This window comes from Canis aureus, chromosome 24, assembly GCF_053574225.1.
Source record: "Canis aureus isolate CA01 chromosome 24, VMU_Caureus_v.1.0, whole genome shotgun sequence".
NCBI classification, from domain to species: domain Eukaryota; kingdom Metazoa; phylum Chordata; class Mammalia; order Carnivora; family Canidae; genus Canis; species Canis aureus.
This window is the reverse complement of record NC_135634.1, coordinates 49601193-49616970: the sequence shown is the minus strand read 5'-3', so window position 1 is coordinate 49616970 and position 15778 is coordinate 49601193.

The following is a 15778-nucleotide window of genomic DNA, read 5'->3' as shown; positions in this document are numbered from 1 at the left end:
AGCCGCGTTCGTACCTCCATTCATTTGCGGGGTGCTCCTCGCCTGCGTGTGCGGGTCTGCGGCGCTGGGCGCTGGAGGAGCAGCTGGGCCCGCGCTCCCCGCCGCGGTGGCTGGGGCGCCCGCAGTGTGCCCCGCACGGAGCCCCGGGTGCGCAAGACCCGGCAGGAGGGGTGGGGGCGGGGCGTGCAGCAGCCTCCGAGCTCCCGCAGGTGCGCTTGGGGCAGCCCGCGGGAGTGCCTGGACCCTTTCCTCACCTTGTCTGCAAGGCTTTTTTTTTTTTTTTAAAGATTTTTATTTATTTATTCATTTATTCATTTATTCAAGGCAGAGGGAGAAGCAGGCTCCATGCAGGGAGCCCGACGTGGAACTCGATCCCGGGTGTCCAGGGTCACGCCCTGGGCTGCGGGCGGTGCTAAACCGCTGTGCCACCAGGGCTGCCCTGCAAGGCTTTTTATTCCTCTTTTCGCCTCCTGCACATTTGCAAAGGGCTTTATCTATCTCTAGCTGGCTGAAGACAGATTCTTACGTCCTGTGGCACCTGGGTGGCTCAGTGGTTGAGCATCTGCCTTTGGCTCAGGTCGTGATGCCCGGGGTCCTGGGAACAGGGAGCCTGCTTCTCCCTCTGCCTGTGTCTCTGCCTTTCTCTGTGTGCCCCTCATGAATAAATAAATAAATTCTTTAAAAAATATATATATATCACGCCCATTGGTATCTCTGTAATTGGAATAGGCGCTGGGCTGGGGGACCGAATCAAGGAGGCTTCCGGAGGAATGGGCCCTCTGAAAGATGAGGCTCGCCACGTGGACCGGGAAGAAGGAGCCAAGGAATTAGAATTTTATTTCCAGAAGCTCCATTGAATGGTTTTTAAAGAGGGGAGTGACTAAGTTTTCTTTCTAAAAGAAGCTTCTGGCTCTCATTGAGCTCGTGGGAGGGGAGCCAGGCAGGGAGTCAAGAAGACCAGTGAAGAACCAACCCATGGTATTCCTTCTGTTCTGGAACACTGCCCTCCTTCTCCGCCTGGCTAGCTCTTGTTTTCCTAAACTTAGACACCACTTGCTCAGAGAGGCCCTACAGTCTGGGAGGTGCAGGTGTCCCTCAGCGGCTTCACTGGCGTTGTATGCTTCCCCCTTCGTGGAGCTGGAGACTCCTGCCACTACCTATTTCCCTAAGTCCAGCTCCTGGGCTCCTCCTCTGCCATGGTCCCCATCCTTCCATCCCCTCCCCCTCCCCCAGGCTGTCACACAACAGGTGGTCAAAACCCATCAGCTTGATAAGTATGGCAGGCACTTGTTGCAGGAGTCCTGGCCAGAGAAGATAAGACCTTGGAGCAGGGCAGCAGGTGAAGGTGCAATTAGTAGGACTCGAAGGCTTGTCTCACTCACCAAGGGGCCACTCCGTGCAGGACGGGCTCCAGCGCCCAGTGCTCCACATCCCACCAACGTGGTAAACGCAGCCACTTTTAGCTCCATGTCACCGGCTGCCTTGTGCCTTCACCTGATGCTTATTTCAGGCCTACTGGATTGTTAACTCCTGTACTCAGTTGTTAATCCCTACGGTGCCTAATTTATGAATGAAATTTTATCCTAGGTATGTATGAGAAAACAGTCTATGCATCGTTTGGTAGAATCTGTGGTCTCAGGGGGGTCTTGGAACATATCACCTGCAGATCAGGGGGGACTACTGTATCCCCGTTTCATAAATGCAGAAACCGAGGCACAGAAGCAGTCTGCCTGACATGGAAGGGCTGGGATTTGCCCCCAACCAGTGCACCACGCCCTTTAGCAGTGGGAAGGGCGTAAAGTTGACCTGCATGCTTCCTGAAGAAGCAACTTGTCATCATCCAGGGCTGCTTCAGAAATGGAATGTGTACTAGCTTAAGCACAAGAGATGGAGAAGACTGGAGTTCTCACAGAAGCCGGGGAGGCCAGCTCTGGGGACCTGGGGGCAGCCTGAGGAGCTTGTCCTGTGCGGGCCTCTTGTTCCTAGTGGCTCCATCTGAGTCTTGGCCTCTGGTGGCTGGCCAGGTCCTCCCAGAGGCCTCCTTGGAGCTGGGGTCTGGCCTCAGACACATCCTTACAATCCAGGCCATGAAAGGGGCTGCTCCTTCCTCCCAATCTCATGTTCTCTGGGAAGGCTGGCTGGGTTGGGATCACGCAGCCACTGTGTAGGTGGGCAGAGGTTCAGCTGAGAGCCTCTCAGAGGGGAGCAGGTGCCAGAGGAAGACCAGGTAGACAATTCACCAGGTGTCCTTCGCACCCCTACACCCTTTGTCCGCCCTCTGTTTTCAGCTAGGCCTGCCTCTGGACATACAGGCTGCACGGCTATCCCAGAGGCTGTCCTGGCTTGGCCGGCGGCTCACCGACCTGGACGACACAGCGCTGGCAAGCCAGGGATCTGGGCACCCTTCAGCCTAGGGCAGCGTGCCAGCTGATTAACAACGCCTGTTGCAAGGGCCAGGGTGTGAGGCCTGGGCAGGAGAAGGGCCCTCTGCTGGTAGAGCCCCAGAGGGGCAGCCTTCCCTAGCCGCCAGCTCCATGTTTCTTCTCGCACTTGCTGTGGATGGAGCAGGGCTCTCCTGCATCAGCGGTACCCCATCGGGGTAGACATTCCTGGCTCTGTGTTTCTGTGAGAGGTAAAATCTACAGCCTGGATGAGTTGACATGAGAGCCAGGCCCACGGGGTCCAGAGCTCTTTCTCTACTGCCTTGTACTGTCCTGGCAAGACCTTCACAATGTTCCCAAGCCAGCCCCTTGCCTGGTTTGGGAAATAGCCCTGGAGATACTCGATACGGAGTAGATGTGGGCCAAAGGGTCTAGCTGAGCCCTTAGCTGATACCTGTTCCAACCTGTTCTGTGCTGTTCCAGGCTACTCCGAGGTGTGCATCTTGCCCTGCAGCCAGGCCTGGTTCCCCCAGGAGCAAAGCCCAGGGCACTAGAGAGCAGGCCTTGACACACACAAGCCCTTTGTTCCTTTTTTTTTTTTTTTAAAGATCTTATTTATTTATTCATGAGAGACATAGAAAGAGAGGCACAGACACAGGTAGAGGGAGAAGCCAGCTCCTCACAAGGAGCCCGACATGGGACCCGATCCCAGGACCCCAGGACTACACCCGGAACTGAAGGCAGATGCTCAACCACTGAGCCACCCAGGCGTCCCAGGCCCTTTGTTCCTATGGGTTTTCTGAAATCTATTCCAACAGGTCAAGAACTATATGATGAGCATCTATCAAGGGCGGAGAGCCTGAAAAGGACAGCGTTAAACTGTAAAGCCTGGTCCCCCAAAGCATGAGCTCCCCAGGGAACTACTAGTAGGTAAATACCACAGATGGGAGGGGGGAGGTGTCTAAACGATGCCTGAGGTTTGCTCTGCATGGAGGAGACCCGTCTGTCCCACTGGATTTTAGAGGCTAATGGGAGGAGAATGCTGGAGAGCAGCTCTGCTGACCATACCCCTTGCCTTGGAATCCAACTGGAGAGGCTGGAGAGGCTGACAACAAAACCCAAGGCCTTGCTGGTGCTTTCTGTTGCCTACGGTGGAGCCAGGGGTACTTAGAGACAGCTTCCATGTTTCTAAAAAGCTTTATTGGGGCTTTCAGGGTGAAAATGCCCTGGGTCTAATCTGGAGAGGGGAAGTTGAGGCAGAGATGAGCTCAGACAGAGTGGCTAGAAGTGATTATGGGGACCTGGGCGAGTTGTCTTAACCAAGACCCATGGGCAGCTTTGCTGACCCAGTTCTGGGATCCTCCGTGGCATGAGGGAGGGGGCAGGCTCCATGCCCTTGGGCCAGATGGGAGCTCTGATGATGATGATGATGATGATGATGATGATGATGATGTATCCAGACAGCAGACAATTAGAGTCTAAGTACTGTGACTCTAATTACATATCTGGTATAATTAACTTTTGACTGCTCTTATAACTAGCCCCCAGGGAAAACATCAGTTTCCTTTTATTCCTTCGAAATATAATAAAACGAGTCTGTGACAGCTGTCCTGGAAAGGGACTGAGACAGAGTGGTGTTTTAAATATAGGATTGAGATTTTCTTCATTCACCCTAAAGCAACACTGGGCACATTTTAACAGGGGTTGTGCATTGTGACTGGGATGGAGACTTTTTTGTAAGATTTTATTTATTTACTCATGAGAGATGTACAGAGAGAGAGAGAGAGAGGCAGAGACACAGGCAGAGGGAGAAGCAGGCTCCTTGTGGGGAGCCCGATGCGGGACTCGATCCCAGGACCCCGGGGTCACGACCTAAGCCGAAGGCAGACGCTCAAGCATGAAGCCACCCAGGTGCCCCCTGGAATGGAGACATTTGTAAAGGATCCCCTGGCCCCCCACCCCCGCTGCCCCTGCAGGCTGTGCTCATGTGATTCTTCCCGCCTCCAGGCTGCCCATCAGATCAGGCCCCAAAGCTGGCAAAGCTCGGAGCGAAGCTGACTTTCTCCAAAGCCTTTTGCTTATACTTTCTTGCAGAAATGTACGGAAATGGCCACCAGCCTATATCATTTCATATTCTTTTGTATTAGTCCCTTACCAAGGTTGATTCATATTTTCAGGTGTTTCTAGGCTGCTGATGCAAAGTGCTACTTCTAAAGTTAGTTCTGGGGACGCCTGGGTGACTCGGTGCTTGAGCATCTGCCTTCAGCTCAGGGCATGATCTCAGGGTCCCAGGATTGAGTTCTCCCTCTGCCCAGGTCTCTGCCTCTCTCTGTGTCATGAATAAATAAATAAAATATTTTTAAAAATAGTTACTTCTCGTAGAAGACTTCAATAGTAGGAATGTGTGCCTGCGTGCATGCATGGGTGTGGTGGGTGTGTGCCCATGGATGGTAGACTAAATAACAGCCTTGTCCTAGTTTCTGGAACCTACGAATTTGTTGCTTTACATGGTGAAATGGACCCTGCAGATATGACCAAGGTGGGTGCCATCAGGTCAGGGCTCATCATGGCACATCCTCAGGGAGTCAGAATGCTGAACCCACCCTTGCAGTGAAGTCCTGCTGCCTTTGACTTAATATTTTGTAGCGTACCTCTAGTTTTCATTATTTTAGGTATCTGACCTTGTCCACTTCGGTGAGTGTTCCGGGCAAAACGCTACAGAACACTGTTTTCCCTCAAACACAATAGAAAGTGTTTACTTGTTAGAGTTTATATAAACACTCCAGTGGACAAGGCAGCAATAGGATCAGGAGCAAACTTACCACGTTCTGAGCATTTATAAGAGTCCAGGGTCGCGCCCTGACTCTGCATCGCGGGCCGCAACTCCTAGGACCACATTGGAGTCACCCAAGGCAGTCTCATCTCTGTGTCGAGCCCTTCCCCTCATGGCCACAGCTCTCTCTGGCTGGAGACCGGAGTGAAGAGCTAACATTCATAACGGTGACTCCTTTCCAAAGCATCATAACTAAAACCCTATTCCAGAACTCTGGTGACAACAATGCTGTGACACCTAGGAGTGAAGAGAAGGAGCCACCATTCAGAGTGGACCTGGGCCACTTCTGGCTCTGCTGGCATCAGAGGACTCAGCACAACCCCTTAGGAGGGTAATAAAAGTCCTACAAGGCTTACCTTTTTTTTTTTTTTTTTTTTTTTTAGATTTTATTTATTTATTTGAGAGAGAGAGAGCACAAGCAGGAGAGTGGCAGAGGCAGAGGGACAAGCAGACACCCCCCACCCTGAGCAGGGGCTCGTTCCAGCCCCGAACATGGGGCTCCATCCCAGGACCCTGGGATCATGACCTGAGCTGAAGGCAGACGCTTCACCAACTGAGCACCAGGAGCCCCAAGACTTACCTTCCTTAGATGCAGAATTCCACTCTAGAGATTGGCCTGAGGAAGTAATTCCAAAACAGAAAAAGGCCTGGCACAAAATAGTCACTGTGTGTGTATGATAGAACCTGGAAGCGACCTCACACACTCGGTTAGGGAACTGGTAACTGACCCAGCGATGCAGCTTGATCATTATGCAGATTATGTAGAACCACGAACATACTGATTAAATGAAGCAAACAATGCTCAAATTGTAGAAACTGTAGAAATTCAATGCCTGTAATTCTAAAAAAAGACAAATAGATGGGCAGAGACAAATAGATGTTCATTTTGTAAATGAACAAAAATGAACATGATTTTTGTGTCAAGGTCGTAGGACTTTGAGTTTTCCTTTTTTTTTTTTTAAGCTTTCATTTATTTCACTTATTGTCTTCATAGCAATACGAAGGTCTCCTTTAAACACGATTAATCCTTCACTTGGAGCACAGGTCTCACCAACTAAGTGGCTTTAAGGCTGCTACTCATTATAGAAACAAATACAAAGAAGCATAACTTCTTAGCTAGACAGTTTTTTAAAAAGATTTTATTTATTTATTCATGAGAGACACACACACAGAGAGAGAGAGAGAGAGGCAGAGACACAGGCAGAGGGAGAAGCAGGCTCCATGCGGGGACCCCGATGTGGGACTCCATCCCGGGACTCCAGGATCATGTCCTGAGCCTAAGGCAGACATTCAACCGCTGAACCACCCAGGTGTCCCTAGACAATATTTAAATAACAGGTGATCCATACCATGCTTCCAAAGCCTTTCTGAATTCCCAGAAGACACCGTCACTTTGAACCGAATGGTGACTGATGGAGATGATAGATTAGCTTTAGGTCAAGTCCATGTGGCGGTGGAACTGCCCCTCCATGTGCTATCGTACATTCAGGTCCACCTGAAGGAATTCTGAACGTACATTTTTTTTTTCCTAAGCAGGCCCCACACCCAGCATAAAGCACAACTCGGGGCTTGAACTCACAACTCTGAGATCCTGAGAGCTGAGATCAAGAGTCGGACACCGGGGACCCCTGGATGGCTCAGCGGTTAAGTGTCTGCCTTCGGCTCAGGTTGTGATCCCAGGGTCCTGGGATCGAGTCCTGCATCAGGGTCCCTGCAGGGAGCCTGCTTCTCCCTCTGACTATGTCTCTGTTTCTCTCTTTGTATCTGTCATGAATGAATAAATAAAATCTTAAAAAAAAAAAGTCAGACACTCAGCCAACTGAGCCACCCAGGTTCCCCACAACGTACATTTTCTACAGGAAATGTATTCTGCTTCACGGCAGTCCCCAAACACACACTAAAGGGAAAAGCAGACAGTACCTCCATCGGACAGGCTGGGAGCATGACCCTGGGGTCCCCTGGTGCAGATTACCACGAAAATGGGATGGAAGGGCCACAGACAGTAAGATGAAGACAGATCCAAAGATACCCACCCTTGCCAGCTTACCTAGTATTATTCTGGAAGTCCTGGCTAACTCAATAAGGCAGGCACCAGAAATAGAATGGGATTATTAGAAAAGAGGAGGCAACATGACCATTACATAATGAGACAGTGAGATCAGCTCCTGGGAACATCCAAGTGGAAACTGAAAACTAAAAGGGAATAAGGGAGATGAACTAACTATAAAGGACAAGAGCAGGGAGCCCAACACAGGGCTGGATCCCAGGACCCTGAGATCATGACCTCAGCCGAAGGCAGACACTTCACAGACTAAGTCACTCAGGCGCCCCCACAGCATTCACTGTAATAGGCACATGTTATTCCTTCATAAGAATAATTCACAATTGTTTATCCAGTTACCTGTGGCTGGACATTTAGGTTGCTTTCGATTATTTGCTATTACAAACAGTGCTGCTGCAGCAAACACTCTGGGAAAAGCCACCTGTGACCCAGGTGTGGAGTTTCTCCAAGGCCGATCCCCAGAAATAAAATTGCTGGCTGGTGGGTACCTCGTTTTCAACTCTGCTAACCTTGCTAAATTGGCTTTCCAGGCGTTCATTCTACTTTGCATGCTCACAAGCTGTACCTGACGGTTTGCGTTTCCCTGTACCTCTTGGCAGTGACAGACTCGGTGACTTTTGCCATGTGGTGGGAACAAAATGATCTTTCTCCTTGATTTTAATTTGCATGTCCCTGAATGGCCAATTTGTGCTTTACCGCCCTATTTGCCATCCAGAGTTTTCCTTCTGGGAATGCCTGTTCATACCCTTTGCCCATTGTTCCTTTTTTTTTTAATTTATTCATTTATTTATTCACAATGGACATAGAGAGGGGCAGAGACACAGGCAGAGGGAGAAGCAGGCTCCACTCCAGGAGCCCGACGCGGGACTCGATCCCGGAACTCCAGGATCGCGCCCTGGGCCAAAGACAGGTGCTGAGCTGCTGAGCCACCCAGGGATCCCCCTACCCATTGTTCTTTTGAGCTGTCTTTTTCTTGTTGATTTGTGGAAGTTCTTTATACATTCTGAAACAAATCCTATGTCAGATATGCCAGATGTATCATAGAGGGTGTGAAATCTCCTCTGGTCAGTGGCTTGGTAATACTTCATTTATGGTTTCTTCGCCATAGAGAAGTTTTAAATGTGGAGGCTGCCCAATCCACCAGTCTTTTCCTTTTCGAGCTTTTTCACTAAGAGCTCCTCTTCCCTGAGATCATACATGAAATTCTCCTATTTTTTGGTAATAGTTTTATTCTCAATATTTGAGTGTTTAATCCTTCCATTCATCTGGCATTTACTTTGGGGTATTGTGCTAGGTAGGAATCTAACTGCAATTTTTTTTTTTTTTAATACAGAAAAACCAGTTGTTCCAGTGGTATTGTACGGAGCTGTCCCTTCTTCCCCCTGCCGCCGCCCAGGTGTGATGTCATGGCAACCATATGTCAAGTTCCCAAATGTGTCTAGGCCTGTTTCTGGACTCTGTTCTGTTCCGATGAGCTACTCCTCTTTTCTTCCACCAACACATGCTTTTCTCATGATTGTCCCTCGCTAATAAACCTTGAACTCAGGTGGCACAAACCCCGTTATTCCTATTTGCACCAGAAATACCTCAGCTGTTCTAGGATCTCTACTCTTCCACAGGAATTTTAGAATTGGTTTCTCTAGTTCTTTTTTTTTTCCGGATTTTTAGCAGATTTCAATTGAATGACATAGCAGATCTTGACTTAATTCAGAAAACAATTATATTCTCTTTGGAAAAATATTTTCTACTCTGGGACAGATCCAGGTTTTTAGGGGTCTAAGTCTTGACATATGGATGGGGGGGGCCTCTCTTTAAGAAAGATTATACTCAATTGTATAAAATTACTATTCAAAATATACTCAAAGAATACAGAGGTAGAGATGAAAGTATCTAGAGTGGGAAAAGGAATAATAAATACTATAAATATGACAAAACCCAGAAAAATGTGATCACATAATATTTATATATAATACATAATGTGAAATAAAATTATATGTGTGACATATCTTTTTCTGTTTTTTTTCATGTTTTCTGGTATTTGCAATTTGCTTTCTTGTTCTAAATAATATTTACTTTTATCCCAAACTTTGTGGTCATAATTGAGTGTACTTTTTAGAACAGCCCTCCCAACTGTGTGACAAACCTTTCCAGAAGTTTCTATAGGCATGATGATAGATAGAATAATGCTTCCCCCACATGCCCCAAGATGTCCACGTCCTAATCACTAGAATCTGAATATGTTGCCTCATATGGCAAAAGGGATTTTGCAGATGGGGTTAAGAAAAATATTTTTTTTAAAAGAAAGATCTTGAAATAGGGAGATTATCCCGGATTATCCAAATGGGCCCTAATTGTAAGATTGATTGATTGATTGATTGATTGATTGATTTGACACAGAGAGAGAGAGAGAAAGTGCGCACAAACAGGGAGAGTGGCAAAGGGAGAGGACGCAGCCGACTCCACACTGAGCAGGGACCCTGGGATCATGACATGAACCCAGGGCAGCTGCTTAACCAGCTGAGCCACCCAGGTGCCCCAAGTCGGCTCTAAATAAATATAAGAGGGACGCTGGAGGGTTGAAGTCGGAGTGAGTGAGCTGTGAGGATGCAAGCAGAAATCAGAGAGAGAGAGAGATTTGAAGATGCTATGCTGCCAGCTTTGAAGTTGGTGGAAGGGTCCATGAGCCAAGAGAGATACAGGTGGCCTCTGGAAGCCGAGAAAGGCAAGGAAACGGATTTTCCCCTGGAGCCTGCACTGTAGATACCTTGATGTTAGACTCTCCCCTCCAGAACCGTACGAGATTAAACGTTGTTTGAAGCCACCAGGCTTGTGGTCATTTGCAACAGCACCCAGAGCAGATGAATCCAGCCTTGTGTCCGCATCAGAACATTTCTGGGATCACACTCTACATACGCCTCGCAGCTGGCTTTCTCCCCTTTTTCCCAGCTGGCAACAGATCCTGAAGGTCTCTTCTATACACACATAGGGAGACACTGCCCGCTGGCAGAGGCGGTGATGCTCCCTAACGTTCCTCCCGCCCCTGCCGGTAGAGGGGGCCGTATGCCTGGTATGGCTCGTGGGCTGTGGGCACAGCAGAGTGGCTAGCTCTGCCTTAGAAGGGAGAGGGCAGGGATCCCTGGGTGGCGCAGCGGTTTGGCGCCTGCCTTTGGCCCAGGGCGCGGTCCTGGAGACCCGGGATCGAATCCCACGTCAGGCTCTCGGTGCATGGAGCCTGCTTCTCCCTCTGCCTGTGTCTCTGCCTCTCTCTCTCTCTCTCTCACTGTGTGCCTATCATAAATAAATAAAAGTTTAAAAAAAAAAAAAAAAAAAAAAGAAGGGAGAGGGCATGGGCAGCGTGGGTCAGTCTTCCAGGCCGAAGATGCACACTCGCGGCACGCTTTCCCCAGCGGGCAGCTGCGGAGGGCGCTGTGCACAGATGCGCAGAGCAGAGCGGGGCAGGGACAACGTTAGTTGCTACCCAACATCCATCCTTCTCTTCCTTCTCCGTGACAAAGCCCTGACTCTTAGCTGGACAAACTGCTTTGTCTCCCTTGACATTAGAGTGATCTTGTGTGTGAGTTGTGTGTGGAAGGCTGCTCACATGTTTTTTTTTTTTATTATTTAAGATTTTATTTATTTATTCATAAGAGACACACAAAGAGAGAGGTACAGGCACAGGCAGAGGGAGAAGCAGGCTCCATGCAGGGAGCCCGACGTGGGACTCGATCCTGGGTCTCCAGGATCACACCCTGGGCTGAAGGCGGTGCTGAACTGCTGAGCCCCCCGGGCTGCCCCATGGTTTTGACTCAGCTCCCTTTGTCTTCTTGCACAACCCGGGTTCTTGGAAGTGATTCAGAGAGGCAGGCATCTGAGAGTCCAGAAGATTCTCTTTATCTACCAGTTGGCTTAATTGAGATGGGGGGGGGGGGTATGGCCCTCTCCCGTCAGCATACCAAGTTCCTCCTTTGTACCAGAACCTTCCACCCCCACTCCCACCCACCTCTCCCCCCACCCCCATGTGTGGTGGTCTTGCATACTGGTTCTGTGCATGTTCAATTACTCCACTGCATTAGCAGTGGGAGAGGGGAAGGTGGAGTTTCTGGGGGCTCGGGGGTCTGAGCATGTGAATGCAAGGGCAGACAATAATGCGTGAACACCAACACGGCTCCCCTCTGGGCCATGCAGAGAATTGACACTGCTGCCCTTTTTTTCTCCCCGCCACCAATCCATGTTGCTGTGGTCAAAATTCTTTGGTAGCAGCACACAGAAACCCTCTCGAACTTGCTCCAAACTTGGCATCTCTTAACTAGGGGCAGGTCTGGCGGCAAGGGTCAGGATTCTGGAAGGCATTCAGGAAAGGAAATTTCTGGGTGCCTGCGTGGTCTCGCATACCCCTGCCTCTCTCCATCACTCACTCCCTTTCCCTCAGGCTCCCTCTGCTTGTGCAAAGCCTGGGAACGCCTCCCTGCTCCCACGACCATCCAAGTGACCAGTGGGTGCTGGGTCAGCCAAGAGGGTGTTTATCTATCCACCCAATTGATTAAGAGCACACCCTGTGCCACACTCGGCGCTAGGCACAGCAGCCGTGCTGATAAAGAGACGAGGTTGGCTCCGCTCTTGTTGAAGGCATTGGGGGCAGGCAGTTTACAATTTAATGGGATCTGGGCAGCCCTAGATGGGAATCGCAGAGGACTAGATTATCCGCATACAAATCCCTGGGGGGATACAAACCCAGAGGGAACTCATTACCCAGCATCACACAATTAGATGGGAAAGCAGAAGTCAGCTGATAGGCAAATAACCTCTCTCCACTTAAATGAGCATCTTTTGTACCATTTAAAAACAAATACGGCAGGGCACGTGGGTGGCTCAGTCAGTTAAGCATCTGTCTTCAGCTCAGGTCATGATCCCAGGGTCCTGGGATAGAGCCCCGCATCGGGCTCCCTGCTCAGCTGAGAGCCTGCTTCTCCCTCTGCCCCTCCACCTCCCCCTGCGCATTCTATCTCAAACAAATAAAAATCTTACAACCCCCCCCCCAAATATGGCAAGTGACACAAGTGAAGCTGCAGTAAAGATTTCTGAAATTCTGTCCCTTTCAGAAAGCAATAAAAAAACTGGTGAAAACAGTCAGAGTCAACTCGTTGGAACTCCGGAAGTTAACCAAAGATTTGCAAGAACTCAGGAAAGCGCTTATCAAAAAAAGCAGCTGCATCGTCTAAGAACAGCAGACCCTGCAATGTCATAACTTACTCTGGTCCCATCCCCTGCTCCCAGCCCAGCAGCGGCCTGGAAATAAGAGACTGAAACACAGGCAGCGGCCAGACCACGCATGCAAGTAGAACTCTGCCCCACGAGCTGCTGCCGCCTGCCCAGCACACTAACCTCTACTGACCACGCTCAACCCAGGAGGCCAGCCTGCTGGAAGGCAGACTCGCAGGGAGCCAGACTGCTGTCTCCAGCATCTATTATTTCTCTAATAGTCTCTCTGCCTCGAATGGCCGGGACTGGACACTGACCCCTTCTCCAAGTCCTGTCCCCACCAGCAGGTTAGGACCAGCCAGAGAGGCCAAAACATACTAACCGGTCACATGGGACACCCCGCATCTAGCTGGCCGCCTCCGGCTTCCCCAGCCCGCAGGCTCCCAGCAGGGCACACCTGGAACCTTCCGTTTCTCCCACTCCTCTGCCTGCCTGAGAGTCTCTGCCCAAACCCAGCGGATGGTGGCTGACTCCCTTGCCAGAGTAAGTCCTGACAAAAGAAGCCTTTGCTTTTCTCTTTGGGTTGGTCTGTTGATTTCTACAAAAATAACAGCCCACACTGTGGGGGGAGAAGAGAGACCTCCTTCATGAAGGATTATTATCTGACCTGTTTGGTGACTCCTTGAAACCCCAGCTCAACAGATTGGTCTTTATTTTGGGCCTCACCCAGTGCCAAGGCCACTATGCAGGGGCATCGCGGAAAGTATGTACAGGCAAACATTTTGGTTGTTACTTCCGGAGGCAATAGATAGCCGTGGGGGCAAACACTAGTGTAACCGAAAGCTTTTTTCTTCTTATTGGAGGGTGGGTGGTATTAGAGCCCAACATCTGGGTGCTAAGCCTGCTCGTTGCCACTGGGTGTTGCTTCCATTAGACCCCGTCAGCTGACGGAACAACAAACACGTGTGTTTATACTGGCCTGTGTCACACGTGTCGCCGGTAGCAGGCACCTATAGCTATTTCCATTTGTAGCCATCTGAGTTTATGTTAGACTGAGCATGAGTTCATAGTGTGGCCCGACCCACCACCACGTGGTCGGTTCTAGCTTCTTCCTCTCGCTTCTGTGTGAACTCTCATTTCAACAGGGAGAATTTGCCTTCCGTTGACTTGGTTGGTTTCCAGAATCTATGTGCCTTCACTTCTAGTCTCATGCCCAATGTGACTCAGGTCAGCACCTTATCCCCCACCTACTTCAGTGGGGCTGTTTCAGGCATTTGGGGCAGTGAGATCCTCTGGTCACAGCCTGCGTTCTCCTGGGGTCCCGCAGCTTCCCCGGTGAGAACACTTGTAGGGGAGCAGTGACTCGTGGACATTAACCGGCATCCTGCAATCTCGCTATCAACTAACTCGTTCCAGGAGTCTTTTTGTCAATTCTTTGGGATTTTTACATAGAAAATCACATTTTAAAGATATAAATCGTGGGTGCCGGGTGGCTCAGTTGGTTATGTGTCTGCCTTCGGCTCAGGTCATGCATGATCCCAGTGTTCTGGGATCGAGTCCTTTATTGAGCTCTCTGCTCAGTGGGGATTCTGCTTCTCCCTTTGCCTTTCCCCCCTGCTTGTGATCTCTCTCTCTCTCTCTCTCAAATAAATAAATAAATAAAATATTTTAAAAATGTATATACGTCTTTTTTTTAGAGAGGAGGGGGAGGGGCAGAGGGAGAGAGAGAATCTCAAGCAGACTCCATGCCCAGCATGGAGCCCAGCTCGGGGCTTGATCTCACAACCCTGAGATCATGGCCTGAGTCAAAATCAAGAGTTGGATACTTAACCAACTGAACCATCCAGGTACCTGTAAAGATATATATCTTTATATTATATGATTATATGACCATATGTTGTATGTTTTAGTATTATAATATGTAATTATATAATTTTATGTCATGTTATATAGTTTTATATAATACATTATATTAATACAGTATATTATTATGTTATATATTTTATAATTATAGCCTATATATTAGGCTATAAAATATAGCCTAAATATATATATATATTTTTAAAAGAAAATACCTTTTATTATAATTTCTTGTGAAGTTAAAAACAGAGGCAGACCCTTTTAAATAAGGGATCATAAAACAACAAAGGGCCATTCCATTAAAAATCAAGGCTCCTAAAACATTTAAAAATGTAAGATAATACACAGGATCCTCAGTCAGCATCCAGCTACTAACACAGAGTTCCCCTGTCACAGCTATAGGGATTCATATCCACTTTCCAAATTCTCGGTGAAGAAGGATGAGCTGTGTGATTTTTTAAAGTAGCAAAACTGCAAATTATATATACATAAAACAAGGCAAAAATCTTATATATTTATCCACATCATTACTGTTTCTAACATTCTTTATTTCTTTGTGTAGGTCCATACACCCAATCCATTGGTATAATTGTCCTTCCTTTAACCTTTTTTATAGAGTAGATGTGCCGGTGATGACTTATTTTAATTTTTCTGTATCTGAAAATGTGTTTATTTTGCCTTCACTTTGGAGATATTTCCTCTGGGCACAAAATTCTAGGTTGACAATATTTTTGTTCAGTACATTAATGATGTTGCTCACTATCTTCTTGCTTGCATTGTCTCTGGTAAAAAATTTGCCTTCATCCCTTTCTCTCTCTGGGTGTAACATGTCTTTTTTTCCCTCTGGCTGCTTTTAAGATTTTCTCTTTATCATTTGTTTTGATCATGTTTCTTGTAATTGGAGTTTGTGGAGATGCATGGATATGTGGATTTATAATAAAATCTGGAAACATTGATGCTATTTTTTCAGAGAGTTTTTCTGTCCCCTGGTCTCTCCTCCATTGGATTCCAATTATACATATATTAGGTTACTTAAAGTAACCTAACAGCACACTGATGCTCACTTTTTAAAATTCTCTTTTCTGGGGATCCCTGGGTGGCTCAGCGGTTTAGCGCCTGCCTTTGGCCCAGGGCATGATCCTGGAGTCCCAGGATAGATTCCCACATCGGGCTCCCTGTGTGGAGCCTGCTTCTCCCTCTGCCTCTGTCTCTGCCTCTCTCTCTCTGTATCTCATGAATAAATAAATAAAATTTAAAAAAATTCTCTTTTCTGGGGCACCTGGGTGGTGCAGTTGGCTAAATGTCTAACTCTTGGTTTCAGCACTTGGATAGTGAGTGATCTCAGAGTCAAGATCAAGCCTCTCATTGGGTTCTGCACTCAGCACAGAGTCTGCTTGAAACTCTCTCCCTCCCACCCTACTCCTCCCTCCCCTGTGCTCTCTC